This window comes from Pieris napi, chromosome 18, assembly GCF_905475465.1.
Source record: "Pieris napi chromosome 18, ilPieNapi1.2, whole genome shotgun sequence".
In the NCBI taxonomy this organism is placed as follows: Eukaryota; Metazoa; Arthropoda; class Insecta; order Lepidoptera; family Pieridae; genus Pieris; species Pieris napi.
Window position 1 is genome coordinate 4,142,440 of NC_062251.1, and position 15,195 is coordinate 4,157,634.

Genomic DNA, 15,195 nt, shown 5'->3' on the forward strand with positions numbered 1-15,195 from the left:
GCAGCAAATAAACAAGCTCATGCTGGAAGTTGCGGCACTCCGCAGCGAGGAACAAGATCAAGGACGTCCCAGGAGTCGCGGCCACCAAAGCTACAGGAGCAGGTCCGCGTCGCACAAAAGAAGGACTCCAGGGGATCCAGAGTGGCTCTGCAGGTTTCATTTCCGGTGGAGGAAGAACGCGAGGAGGTGCGAGGAACCTTGTGCCTGGCGTAAAGACAGACAGCGGCGCGGGAAACTAGAACCAGTATATCCGCAGGCGGTGGACGGATGTACTGAGGGACAGGTATCTAGTAATCACCGTTTGTTAGTTAGGGATAGTTTATCTAAGTTTACTTTCCTGATAGACACAGGAGCTAATATTTCTGTAATCCCGAAATGGTGTGTTAAACAACGCACACTAATTCATTGCGATTTTAAATTATACGCGGCTAATGATAGCGAGATAAAAACATATGGCATATGTTATTTAACAATAACTTTTGGTCTTAGGAGAGATTTAAAATGGCCGTTCATAGTGTGCGATGTTAAGCAACCAATAATTGGGGCAGATTTTTTAAGAAATTTTAGATTATCAGTTGATTTATATAATAATAGATTAGTTGACCTAGTTACTAATTTGTACGTTTGTGGAACAAAGAGTGTAAACTCGATAGGAGCGGTGATGTCTATTAGTAGTAGCCAGCCGTACGCGGAATTACTTGAGCAATTCAAGGAATTCACGCGTCCACCTATTTTTAAGGAAGTGCCAGAGCATTCTGTCTATCACCATATTGAGACAGCAGGCCCGCCAGTGTATACGCGCGCAAGTAAGCTTCCACCTCACAGGTATGATTTAGTTAAAAAAGAATTCCAGCTGATGCAGGAGTTAGGGATATGCAGACCATCGAGTAGTCCGTGGGCCAGCCCACTACATGTAGTGCCTAAAAAGAACGGTGACATTCGACCTTGCGGGGACTATAGAATGCTTAATGCAATAACAAAACCGGACCGTTACCCGATACCTAGAGTTCAGGACTTTACCTATGGTTTACACAACAAAAAAGTTTTTTCAAAAATTGATATTTGTCGAGCGTATCATGTTATAAAAATTAGGCCGGAAGATATTGAAAAGACAGCGATTATTACCCCATTCGGACTTTTTGAGTTCCCAAGGATGACGTTTGGACTGCGTAATGCAGCACAAACATTCCAAAGGTTTATAAATAGTACGATATTAGCAGGCATAGAACATTTGAATAGTTTAGATGATAAGAATATAACCGGAGAATCATATGTATTCGGGTACCTTGATGACGTCATAATTGGATCAGATAACGAGCTAATACACCAAAAACATTTGCGACTGTTGTTCGAGCGTTTCAGTAAATATAGTATGTCAATTAACTTAGGAAAATGCGTTTTTGGTCAAACAAAAATAGATTTTTTAGGATACGAGGTCTCAGAAAAGGGTATTAGTCCGTTACATGACAAAGTTCAAGCTATCGAAAAGTACCCGAAGCCCGAAACTATTGTTGACCTTCGTAGGTTTCTCGGCATGTTAAACTTTTATAGGAATCACATACCGAATGCCGCGAAAGTACAGGGAACGTTAGATAGGTATTTACATGGAGCAAAAAAGAACGATAAGCGTAAGATACAGTGGACAGACGAGGCTAGTAGGGCATTTGATTTGTGTAAAGAGAATTTAAAAAACGCCGCTACTTTATCGCATCCGATTGCAAACGCAGAATTAGCTTTAATGACCGACGCATCCGATTTCAGTATCGGCTCGGTGTTACAACAAAAGGAAAACAATACTTGGAGACCCCTAGGATACTTTTCTAAAAGGCTTACGGAATCCCAAAAGAAGTACTGCACATATGATAAGGAACTTTTGGCGATTTACTCAGGCATCGTTTATTTTAGAGACTTAATAGAAGGTAGGAATTTTACGGTGTATACAGACCATAAACCGTTAACATTCGCATTTAGTAAGTTAGGCTCAAACAAAGAATTACCTAGAAGGGCGCGACAGCTGTTATTTATTAGCGAATTTACAAATAACATTCAACACGTAATAGGTAGTGAGAACGCCGTTGCGGACGCATTGTCGAGGATAGAAGAGATAACATGTCCGAATCCGATACAATACGTAGACATCGCCCACGCGCAGGCCGATGACACTGAGTTAGCAAATTTATTGAGTACAAGTACCGGTAGTAGCATACAATTGAAACAAATGAACTTAAATAATTCCGATGATTTGATTTATTGCGAAACGTCTACTAAAAATATTCGTCCATACATTCCGAAAGAGTTTAGAAAGTCTATTTTTGATTATTTCCATGGGTTAGCGCATCCAGGGATAAAGGGATCGCGAACACTTATTTGTAAAAAAGCATTTTGGCCAAATATGAACAAGGATATAGGGATTTGGGCAAAGACATGTATTCAATGTCAAAAAAGTAAAATAGTGCGACACACGGTGTCTAAGTTAGGTACTTTCGAGGAAGGCGACCGTTTTGCACATTTGCATATCGATTTAATAGGACCACTACCCGTGACGGAACATGGCTATCGGTACTGCGTGACGATGATAGATCGGCGTACACGATGGCCTGAGATTTGTCCAGTTACAGATATGACGGCTGAGACTGTTGCAAAAGCAGTTTATGATAACTGGATCTGTAGGTACGGTTGCCCAATTTCTCTGACGTCAGACCAAGGCCGACAGTTTGAGAGCGAATTATTCATAGATTTAATGAAAATATTAGGCATTCGTAAAACACGCACTAGTCCTTATCATCCGCAGGCAAATGGTAAAATAGAAAGATGGCATAGGTCTTTAAAAGCGGCATTGATGGCGAGGTTAAATAATAACGCAGCTTGGTTCGCAGAATTACCTACGGTGATGCTAGGACTGCGAGCAGCGTGTCAGGCGGACAGCGGTTACATAAGCGCAGCGGAATTCACTCTAGGTCATTGTTTACGTTTACCTGGTGAATTTTGTAGCGATAGTATTACCAAAATAGAGAATCCACAAGCGTACATAATTAAATTGAGAGATATTTTAAATAGTATTAAACCTAAATCTAGAGATTTTAGTAATAAAAATATGTTTGTACATGCTGATTTAAGTTCCTGTTCACATGTTTTCTTGAGGATAGACGCAGTACGGAAACCTTTAGTACCACCTTATTGCGGACCCTACAAGGTATTGGAAAGGAATAAAAAGAATTTTAAGATTCTGATAAATGATAAAATTTCTTATGTTTCAATAGACCGTGTAAAGCCAGCGTATATCCTAGATGAGTTTAATAGCAACCAGGTTAGCGGAAACTTAGATCAGCATAAGCAGGTTAATGAACCTTTAAAAACGCGTAGTGGTAGAAGTGTTAAGCAACCCGTTAGGTTTATGTTTTGATTTGTAAGCAACATACTTAGTATTGCAAATTCCGCGATTGTTCAGCTAATTGCAAAACTAATTTGTATTTAGATTTAAAAGAAAAATATAGAATTCATTTATACTACGTATATAGTTATAACATTTACACTTTGTCATAGTTTTATTTAAAAGTTTCAGTAGTCAATTTTTTTTTTTTTTTTTTTTTTTTTTTTTTAAATTGCAACAATAATTATGAAATTCGTCAGTAGTCGGTTTATTTTGAGGCGAATGTAGGAGCTACAGCTCTCAAATAATGGTCGATTGTTCCTTCTCTTGGATCTGTAATTGCTTTGACAACATTGAGGACAAATGCCTTGACCTTCTTCGGAAGCTCTCCCTTAGTGGATTTGATCATGTGTATCCAGTCTACAGGATCCTTCGATCTGAGGACATCTTCCACTTCGTCCTGGTCGTCAGCTTCTTCATCCTGTTCCAGCTGATTCCCATCTGCTGTGTACACTTTGCTGAATGACACAACATTTGCATACACATATGCAAGACAGGCACTATTGGCGAAGATATCTGCAGCTCTTGCATCGGTCAAATGCCGAGCATTGCATGAGCGTTTTGATCTCATCATCGCTCCCACGAGATGCACCCACTCGAAGAAGTGTGGGTTCGCCGAGGCTGAATAAGCTGATTTCATTACTAACCCAAAATCTACATGGTATGGGAAGTAAGAGAAGTCATCTAGCAGCTCATCTTGGCTCGTCATCATTCGATCAATGTCCGTACCGATCTGCTCTATGAACACCCAGTCCATGAGGTCTGTGAGGCTCGACATTCCAAGATGTGATGTTATATAACCATACGACATCAGAGCTGCACAGTCCCGGTGGCGTGTACCTGTGGTACCGATCCTCAGGTTTGCCAAGGGGTTCTTGGGGAATCTATTAAAGAACATATCGTAGGATGCCACCAGAGCATTGAATGTTCGGTCGTTCTGCCACCCTAAGTAGATGTCTACCATTTCTCCTACTGACCCCGCCTCTTTACAGAGGGACCGCAACTGAGCATTAATCCGAGTAATCAGAGCCGTCTTGTACGCAGGGATACTTGTTCTTATAAGCCTGTAGATCCCCAGTACCGCTCCGGCCATCCAAGAATCATGTTCAGCGCCGACCTTGTCTACACCAGGAAAGTCTCTCTTGACGAGTTTTATCTTGGGTTCGATCAGGGAAATTGGAGAGATTTCGCTCCCTGATAGTCCTATGGATACTCCGTAGGAGCTCCAATCCTCTTGTAACGTATCCTTGATAGTGGATCCGTACAGGTACAGGAATGTACAGGCGACTCTAATATCTATTTTATTATCAATTATCGCCTTCCTGACCATTCCTCTAGCTAACTTAAGGTCATCTGTAACAAGCTCTATAGGGACCGGGGGTTTAGATTCAGGATTCGCCTCGAACCCATTGTGTGGATATTGTACATCAATCGTTGACTTGGGCGCTTTGGGCTCAACAACCCTTCTAGTTGAAACACGTACTAAGCTCATGATTAGAAATTCTATTTAAATCTGTGTTTGTGTTTATATGTATCTACTCATTTTTTTTTTAAGAAGGGGGTGTATGTAGTGGTGTAATTATTGTCTTTATAGAAATTTCGCAATTGTATAATTGTAATATTGTCTACGCATCATTATTTCGTAATTCCACTTGCACGTGGATCAATCAGTCGCCCTATAACCGCCATGTAAGTCAGAGGACAATAAAGCTAGTGAATTCTATTACGGTTTTCATTTGGTGTACCTCAAACACTAAAACCATTTCATGAAGAAGCCGCGCGTTTAGTTGCCCATATCGAGAAACGATTTCTTATCGTTGATCTGCCCAAACCACATTACGATGTGGCCAATAGACAATGAAACATTTCATGAAATGTAACCATTTCATCAAATTCTCGAACATTTCATGAATTGAGCTAATGTACGATATGGCCACGACATACACATACTTCACAGTTACCCTTTTTTTCAAGTATTTTTTTCATTTTTATTGGGCAAGATTTGGAAATGGCCAGGTGAGGGCCATTGCACTTGACACAACACAGGTTCTCTTTTTTATCGCAGTCTCTGAAATTATGCTCCCCAGCACATATCGAGCAACGTTGTTTACCATTACAAATTTTCGCAGGATTATTGAACTTAAAGCACCGGAAGCATTGCTGCAACGGCGGGACATATTCAAACACTCTTAAGGAAAATAGGTATTTTTAAGGAAGTGCCAGAGCATTCTGTCTATCACCATATTGAGACAGCAGGCCCGCCAGTGTATACGCGCGCAAGGAAGCTTCCACCTCACAGGTATGATTTAGTTAAAAAAGAATTCCAGCTGATGCAGGAGTTAGGGATATGCAGACCATCGAGTAGTCCGTGGGCCAGCCCACTACATGTAGTGCCTAAAAAGAACGGTGACATTCGACCTTGCGGGGACTATAGAATGCTTAATGCAATAACAAAACCGGACCGTTACCCGATACCTAGAGTTCAGGACTTTACCTATGGTTTACACAACAAAAAAGTTTTTTCAAAAATTGATATTTGTCGAGCGTATCATGTTATAAAAATTAGGCCGGAAGATATTGAAAAGACAGCGATTATTACCCCATTCGGACTTTTTGAGTTCCCAAGGATGACGTTTGGACTGCGTAATGCAGCACAAACATTCCAAAGGTTTATAAATAGTACGATATTAGCAGGCATAGAACATTTGAATAGTTTAGATGATAAGAATATAACCGGAGAATCATATGTATTCGGGTACCTTGATGACGTCATAATTGGATCAGATAACGAGCTAATACACCAAAAACATTTGCGACTGTTGTTCGAGCGTTTCAGTAAATATAGTATGTCAATTAACTTAGGAAAATGCGTTTTTGGTCAAACAAAAATAGATTTTTTAGGATACGAGGTCTCAGAAAAGGGTATTAGTCCGTTACATGACAAAGTTCAAGCTATCGAAAAGTACCCGAAGCCCGAAACTATTGTTGACCTTCGTAGGTTTCTCGGCATGTTAAACTTTTATAGGAATCACATACCGAATGCCGCGAAAGTACAGGGAACGTTAGATAGGTATTTACATGGAGCAAAAAAGAACGATAAGCGTAAGATACAGTGGACAGACGAGGCTAGTAGGGCATTTGATTTGTGTAAAGAGAATTTAAAAAACGCCGCTACTTTATCGCATCCGATTGCAAACGCAGAATTAGCTTTAATGACCGACGCATCCGATTTCAGTATCGGCTCGGTGTTACAACAAAAGGAAAACAATACTTGGAGACCCCTAGGATACTTTTCTAAAAGGCTTACGGAATCCCAAAAGAAGTACTGCACATATGATAAGGAACTTTTGGCGATTTACTCAGGCATCGTTTATTTTAGAGACTTAATAGAAGGTAGGAATTTTACGGTGTATACAGACCATAAACCGTTAACATTCGCATTTAGTAAGTTAGGCTCAAACAAAGAATTACCTAGAAGGGCGCGACAGCTGTTATTTATTAGCGAATTTACAAATAACATTCAACACGTAATAGGTAGTGAGAACGCCGTTGCGGACGCATTGTCGAGGATAGAAGAGATAACATGTCCGAATCCGATACAATACGTAGACATCGCCCATGCGCAGGCCGATGACACTGAGTTAGCAAATTTATTGAGTACAAGTACCGGTAGTAGCATACAATTGAAACAAATGAACTTAAATAATTCCGATGATTTGATTTATTGCGAAACGTCTACTAAAAATATTCGTCCATACATTCCGAAAGAGTTTAGAAAGTCTATTTTTGATTATTTCCATGGGTTAGCGCATCCAGGGATAAAGGGATCGCGAACACTTATTTGTAAAAAAGCATTTTGGCCAAATATGAACAAGGATATAGGGATTTGGGCAAAGACATGTATTCAATGTCAAAAAAGTAAAATAGTGCGACACACGGTGTCTAAGTTAGGTACTTTCGAGGAAGGCGACCGTTTTGCACATTTGCATATCGATTTAATAGGACCACTACCCGTGACGGAACATGGCTATCGGTACTGCGTGACGATGATAGATCGGCGTACACGATGGCCTGAGATTTGTCCAGTTACAGATATGACGGCTGAGACTGTTGCAAAAGCAGTTTATGATAACTGGATCTGTAGGTACGGTTGCCCAATTTCTCTGACGTCAGACCAAGGCCGACAGTTTGAGAGCGAATTATTCATAGATTTAATGAAAATATTAGGCATTCGTAAAACACGCACTAGTCCTTATCATCCGCAGGCAAATGGTAAAATAGAAAGATGGCATAGGTCTTTAAAAGCGGCATTGATGGCGAGGTTAAATAATAACGCAGCTTGGTTCGCAGAATTACCTACGGTGATGCTAGGACTGCGAGCAGCGTGTCAGGCGGACAGCGGTTACATAAGCGCAGCGGAATTCACTCTAGGTCATTGTTTACGTTTACCTGGTGAATTTTGTAGCGATAGTATTACCAAAATAGAGAATCCACAAGCGTACATAATTAAATTGAGAGATATTTTAAATAGTATTAAACCTAAATCTAGAGATTTTAGTAATAAAAATATGTTTGTACATGCTGATTTAAGTTCCTGTTCACATGTTTTCTTGAGGATAGACGCAGTACGGAAACCTTTAGTACCACCTTATTGCGGACCCTACAAGGTATTGGAAAGGAATAAAAAGAATTTTAAGATTCTGATAAATGATAAAATTTCTTATGTTTCAATAGACCGTGTAAAGCCAGCGTATATCCTAGATGAGTTTAATAGCAACCAGGTTAGCGGAAACTTAGATCAGCATAAGCAGGTTAATGAACCTTTAAAAACGCGTAGTGGTAGAAGTGTTAAGCAACCCGTTAGGTTTATGTTTTGATTTGTAAGCAACATACTTAGTATTGCAAATTCCGCGATTGTTCAGCTAATTGCAAAACTAATTTGTATTTAGATTTAAAAGAAAAATATAGAATTCATTTATACTACGTATATAGTTATAACATTTACACTTTGTCATAGTTTTATTTAAAAGTTTCAGTAGTCAATTTTATTTTTATTTTTTTTTTTTTTTCATAAATTGCAACAATAATTATGAAATTCGTCAGTAGTCGGTTTATTTTGAGGCGAATGTAGGAGCTACAGCTCTCAAATAATGGTCGATTGTTCCTTCTCTTGGATCTGTAATTGCTTTGACAACATTGAGGACAAATGCCTTGACCTTCTTCGGAAGCTCTCCCTTAGTGGATTTGATCATGTGTATCCAGTCTACAGGATCCTTCGATCTGAGGACATCTTCCACTTCGTCCTGGTCGTCAGCTTCTTCATCCTGTTCCAGCTGATTCCCATCTGCTGTGTACACTTTGCTGAATGACACAACATTTGCATACACATATGCAAGACAGGCACTATTGGCGAAGATATCTGCAGCTCTTGCATCGGTCAAATGCCGAGCATTGCATGAGCGTTTTGATCTCATCATCGCTCCCACGAGATGCACCCACTCGAAGAAGTGTGGGTTCGCCGAGGCTGAATAAGCTGATTTCATTACTAACCCAAAATCTACATGGTATGGGAAGTAAGAGAAGTCATCTAGCAGCTCATCTTGGCTCGTCATCATTCGATCAATGTCCGTACCGATCTGCTCTATGAACACCCAGTCCATGAGGTCTGTGAGGCTCGACATTCCAAGATGTGATGTTATATAACCATACGACATCAGAGCTGCACAGTCCCGGTGGCGTGTACCTGTGGTACCGATCCTCAGGTTTGCCAAGGGGTTCTTGGGGAATCTATTAAAGAACATATCGTAGGATGCCACCAGAGCATTGAATGTTCGGTCGTTCTGCCACCCTAAGTAGATGTCTACCATTTCTCCTACTGACCCCGCCTCTTTACAGAGGGACCGCAACTGAGCATTAATCCGAGTAATCAGAGCCGTCTTGTACGCAGGGATACTTGTTCTTATAAGCCTGTAGATCCCCAGTACCGCTCCGGCCATCCAAGAATCATGTTCAGCGCCGACCTTGTCTACACCAGGAAAGTCTCTCTTGACGAGTTTTATCTTGGGTTCGATCAGGGAAATTGGAGAGATTTCGCTCCCTGATAGTCCTATGGATACTCCGTAGGAGCTCCAATCCTCTTGTAACGTATCCTTGATAGTGGATCCGTACAGGTACAGGAATGTACAGGCGACTCTAATATCTATTTTATTATCAATTATCGCCTTCCTGACCATTCCTCTAGCTAACTTAAGGTCATCTGTAACAAGCTCTATAGGGACCGGGGGTTTAGATTCAGGATTCGCCTCGAACCCATTGTGTGGATATTGTACATCAATCGTTGACTTGGGCGCTTTGGGCTCAACAACCCTTCTAGTTGAAACACGTACTAAGCTCATGATTAGAAATTCTATTTAAATCTGTGTTTGTGTTTATATGTATCTACTCATTTTTTTTTTAAGAAGGGGGTGTATGTAGTGGTGTAATTATTGTCTTTATAGAAATTTCGCAATTGTATAATTGTAATATTGTCTACGCATCATTATTTCGTAATTCCACTTGCACGTGGATCAATCAGTCGCCCTATAACCGCCATGTAAGTCAGAGGACAATAAAGCTAGTGAATTCTATTACGGTTTTCATTTGGTGTACCTCAAACACTAAAACCATTTCATGAAGAAGCCGCGCGTTTAGTTGCCCATATCGAGAAACGATTTCTTATCGTTGATCTGCCCAAACCACATTACGATGTGGCCAATAGACAATGAAACATTTCATGAAATGTAACCATTTCATCAAATTCTCGAACATTTCATGAATTGAGCTAATGTACGATATGGCCACGACATACACATACTTCACAGTTACCCTTTTTTTCAAGTATTTTTTTCATTTTTATTGGGCAAGATTTGGAAATGGCCAGGTGAGGGCCATTGCACTTGACACAACACAGGTTCTCTTTTTTATCGCAGTCTCTGAAATTATGCTCCCCAGCACATATCGAGCAACGTTGTTTACCATTACAAATTTTCGCAGGATTATTGAACTTAAAGCACCGGAAGCATTGCTGCAACGGCGGGACATATTCAAACACTCTTAAGGAAAATAGGTATTTTTAAGGAAGTGCCAGAGCATTCTGTCTATCACCATATTGAGACAGCAGGCCCGCCAGTGTATACGCGCGCAAGGAAGCTTCCACCTCACAGGTATGATTTAGTTAAAAAAGAATTCCAGCTGATGCAGGAGTTAGGGATATGCAGACCATCGAGTAGTCCGTGGGCCAGCCCACTACATGTAGTGCCTAAAAAGAACGGTGACATTCGACCTTGCGGGGACTATAGAATGCTTAATGCAATAACAAAACCGGACCGTTACCCGATACCTAGAGTTCAGGACTTTACCTATGGTTTACACAACAAAAAAGTTTTTTCAAAAATTGATATTTGTCGAGCGTATCATGTTATAAAAATTAGGCCGGAAGATATTGAAAAGACAGCGATTATTACCCCATTCGGACTTTTTGAGTTCCCAAGGATGACGTTTGGACTGCGTAATGCAGCACAAACATTCCAAAGGTTTATAAATAGTACGATATTAGCAGGCATAGAACATTTGAATAGTTTAGATGATAAGAATATAACCGGAGAATCATATGTATTCGGGTACCTTGATGACGTCATAATTGGATCAGATAACGAGCTAATACACCAAAAACATTTGCGACTGTTGTTCGAGCGTTTCAGTAAATATAGTATGTCAATTAACTTAGGAAAATGCGTTTTTGGTCAAACAAAAATAGATTTTTTAGGATACGAGGTCTCAGAAAAGGGTATTAGTCCGTTACATGACAAAGTTCAAGCTATCGAAAAGTACCCGAAGCCCGAAACTATTGTTGACCTTCGTAGGTTTCTCGGCATGTTAAACTTTTATAGGAATCACATACCGAATGCCGCGAAAGTACAGGGAACGTTAGATAGGTATTTACATGGAGCAAAAAAGAACGATAAGCGTAAGATACAGTGGACAGACGAGGCTAGTAGGGCATTTGATTTGTGTAAAGAGAATTTAAAAAACGCCGCTACTTTATCGCATCCGATTGCAAACGCAGAATTAGCTTTAATGACCGACGCATCCGATTTCAGTATCGGCTCGGTGTTACAACAAAAGGAAAACAATACTTGGAGACCCCTAGGATACTTTTCTAAAAGGCTTACGGAATCCCAAAAGAAGTACTGCACATATGATAAGGAACTTTTGGCGATTTACTCAGGCATCGTTTATTTTAGAGACTTAATAGAAGGTAGGAATTTTACGGTGTATACAGACCATAAACCGTTAACATTCGCATTTAGTAAGTTAGGCTCAAACAAAGAATTACCTAGAAGGGCGCGACAGCTGTTATTTATTAGCGAATTTACAAATAACATTCAACACGTAATAGGTAGTGAGAACGCCGTTGCGGACGCATTGTCGAGGATAGAAGAGATAACATGTCCGAATCCGATACAATACGTAGACATCGCCCATGCGCAGGCCGATGACACTGAGTTAGCAAATTTATTGAGTACAAGTACCGGTAGTAGCATACAATTGAAACAAATGAACTTAAATAATTCCGATGATTTGATTTATTGCGAAACGTCTACTAAAAATATTCGTCCATACATTCCGAAAGAGTTTAGAAAGTCTATTTTTGATTATTTCCATGGGTTAGCGCATCCAGGGATAAAGGGATCGCGAACACTTATTTGTAAAAAAGCATTTTGGCCAAATATGAACAAGGATATAGGGATTTGGGCAAAGACATGTATTCAATGTCAAAAAAGTAAAATAGTGCGACACACGGTGTCTAAGTTAGGTACTTTCGAGGAAGGCGACCGTTTTGCACATTTGCATATCGATTTAATAGGACCACTACCCGTGACGGAACATGGCTATCGGTACTGCGTGACGATGATAGATCGGCGTACACGATGGCCTGAGATTTGTCCAGTTACAGATATGACGGCTGAGACTGTTGCAAAAGCAGTTTATGATAACTGGATCTGTAGGTACGGTTGCCCAATTTCTCTGACGTCAGACCAAGGCCGACAGTTTGAGAGCGAATTATTCATAGATTTAATGAAAATATTAGGCATTCGTAAAACACGCACTAGTCCTTATCATCCGCAGGCAAATGGTAAAATAGAAAGATGGCATAGGTCTTTAAAAGCGGCATTGATGGCGAGGTTAAATAATAACGCAGCTTGGTTCGCAGAATTACCTACGGTGATGCTAGGACTGCGAGCAGCGTGTCAGGCGGACAGCGGTTACATAAGCGCAGCGGAATTCACTCTAGGTCATTGTTTACGTTTACCTGGTGAATTTTGTAGCGATAGTATTACCAAAAATAGAGAATCCACAAGCGTACATAATTAAATTGAGAGATATTTTAAATAGTATTAAACCTAAATCTAGAGATTTTAGTAATAAAAATATGTTTGTACATGCTGATTTAAGTTCCTGTTCACATGTTTTCTTGAGGATAGACGCAGTACGGAAACCTTTAGTACCACCTTATTGCGGACCCTACAAGGTATTGGAAAGGAATAAAAAGAATTTTAAGATTCTGATAAATGATAAAATTTCTTATGTTTCAATAGACCGTGTAAAGCCAGCGTATATCCTAGATGAGTTTAATAGCAACCAGGTTAGCGGAAACTTAGATCAGCATAAGCAGGTTAATGAACCTTTAAAAACGCGTAGTGGTAGAAGTGTTAAGCAACCCGTTAGGTTTATGTTTTGATTTGTAAGCAACATACTTAGTATTGCAAATTCCGCGATTGTTCAGCTAATTGCAAAACTAATTTGTATTTAGATTTAAAAGAAAAATATAGAATTCATTTATACTACGTATATAGTTATAACATTTACACTTTGTCATAGTTTTATTTAAAAGTTTCAGTAGTCAATTTTTTTTTTTTTTTTTTTTTTTTTTTTCTTAAATTGCAACAATAATTATGAAATTCGTCAGTAGTCGGTTTATTTTGAGGCGAATGTAGGAGCTACAGCTCTCAAATAATGGTCGATTGTTCCTTCTCTTGGATCTGTAATTGCTTTGACAACATTGAGGACAAATGCCTTGACCTTCTTCGGAAGCTCTCCCTTAGTGGATTTGATCATGTGTATCCAGTCTACAGGATCCTTCGATCTGAGGACATCTTCCACTTCGTCCTGGTCGTCAGCTTCTTCATCCTGTTCCAGCTGATTCCCATCTGCTGTGTACACTTTGCTGAATGACACAACATTTGCATACACATATGCAAGACAGGCACTATTGGCGAAGATATCTGCAGCTCTTGCATCGGTCAAATGCCGAGCATTGCATGAGCGTTTTGATCTCATCATCGCTCCCACGAGATGCACCCACTCGAAGAAGTGTGGGTTCGCCGAGGCTGAATAAGCTGATTTCATTACTAACCCAAAATCTACATGGTATGGGAAGTAAGAGAAGTCATCTAGCAGCTCATCTTGGCTCGTCATCATTCGATCAATGTCCGTACCGATCTGCTCTATGAACACCCAGTCCATGAGGTCTGTGAGGCTCGACATTCCAAGATGTGATGTTATATAACCATACGACATCAGAGCTGCACAGTCCCGGTGGCGTGTACCTGTGGTACCGATCCTCAGGTTTGCCAAGGGGTTCTTGGGGAATCTATTAAAGAACATATCGTAGGATGCCACCAGAGCATTGAATGTTCGGTCGTTCTGCCACCCTAAGTAGATGTCTACCATTTCTCCTACTGACCCCGCCTCTTTACAGAGGGACCGCAACTGAGCATTAATCCGAGTAATCAGAGCCGTCTTGTACGCAGGGATACTTGTTCTTATAAGCCTGTAGATCCCCAGTACCGCTCCGGCCATCCAAGAATCATGTTCAGCGCCGACCTTGTCTACACCAGGAAAGTCTCTCTTGACGAGTTTTATCTTGGGTTCGATCAGGGAAATTGGAGAGATTTCGCTCCCTGATAGTCCTATGGATACTCCGTAGGAGCTCCAATCCTCTTGTAACGTATCCTTGATAGTGGATCCGTACAGGTACAGGAATGTACAGGCGACTCTAATATCTATTTTATTATCAATTATCGCCTTCCTGACCATTCCTCTAGCTAACTTAAGGTCATCTGTAACAAGCTCTATAGGGACCGGGGGTTTAGATTCAGGATTCGCCTCGAACCCATTGTGTGGATATTGTACATCAATCGTTGACTTGGGCGCTTTGGGCTCAACAACCCTTCTAGTTGAAACACGTACTAAGCTCATGATTAGAAATTCTATTTAAATCTGTGTTTGTGTTTATATGTATCTACTCATTTTTTTTTTAAGAAGGGGGTGTATGTAGTGGTGTAATTATTGTCTTTATAGAAATTTCGCAATTGTATAATTGTAATATTGTCTACGCATCATTATTTCGTAATTCCACTTGCACGTGGATCAATCAGTCGCCCTATAACCGCCATGTAAGTCAGAGGACAATAAAGCTAGTGAATTCTATTACGGTTTTCATTTGGTGTACCTCAAACACTAAAACCATTTCATGAAGAAGCCGCGCGTTTAGTTGCCCATATCGAGAAACGATTTCTTATCGTTGATCTGCCCAAACCACATTACGATGTGGCCAATAGACAATGAAACATTTCATGAAATGTAACCATTTCATCAAATTCTCGAACATTTCATGAATTGAGCTAATGTACGATATGGCCACGACATACACATACTTCACA